The 248-nt window shown below is 44.4% G+C and overlaps 1 protein-coding gene and 1 long non-coding RNA gene across 48 annotated transcripts in view; one reads left to right on the top strand and one right to left on the bottom strand.

Moving 5' to 3' along the window:
• The window catches only part of LOC110469084 (uncharacterized), a 455123-nt gene that overhangs the window by 24991 nt on the left and 429884 nt on the right, over positions 1-248 (bottom strand). The window lies entirely within an intron of this gene.
• The window catches only part of LOC110469085 (uncharacterized), a 114663-nt gene that overhangs the window by 112249 nt on the left and 2166 nt on the right, over positions 1-248 (top strand). The gene's annotated exons all lie outside the window — the stretch shown is intronic.

Genomic DNA, 248 nt, shown 5'->3' with positions numbered 1-248 from the left:
CTAGGAGCAAAAGACACAGAGAAGATAATTTAGAAAGAATATGATGATGCTGTGTTTGAAGAAAAGTCAGTGACTCTGCATGTCCCTGCCCACACATTTTTGCTGTGTCTCCTTCATGCCTTGTGCCCTTGTGCCAGTTCAGACTGGCACTCACCTGTGGGTCTCAGCTCAGGGCTCATCATTTCATCGCGGCCTTAAATAAGCCCCCAAAAGTACAGTTTTTTTAAGGCCTTTTCTATAGAGTTAAC

Source organism: Lonchura striata, chromosome 3, assembly GCF_050655825.1.
Source record: "Lonchura striata isolate lonStrDom1 chromosome 3, ASM5065582v1, whole genome shotgun sequence".
Taxonomy (NCBI): domain Eukaryota; kingdom Metazoa; phylum Chordata; class Aves; order Passeriformes; family Estrildidae; genus Lonchura; species Lonchura striata.
Note: the sequence above shows the minus strand (reverse complement) of the source record. Positions and strands in the feature narration are given on the sequence as shown.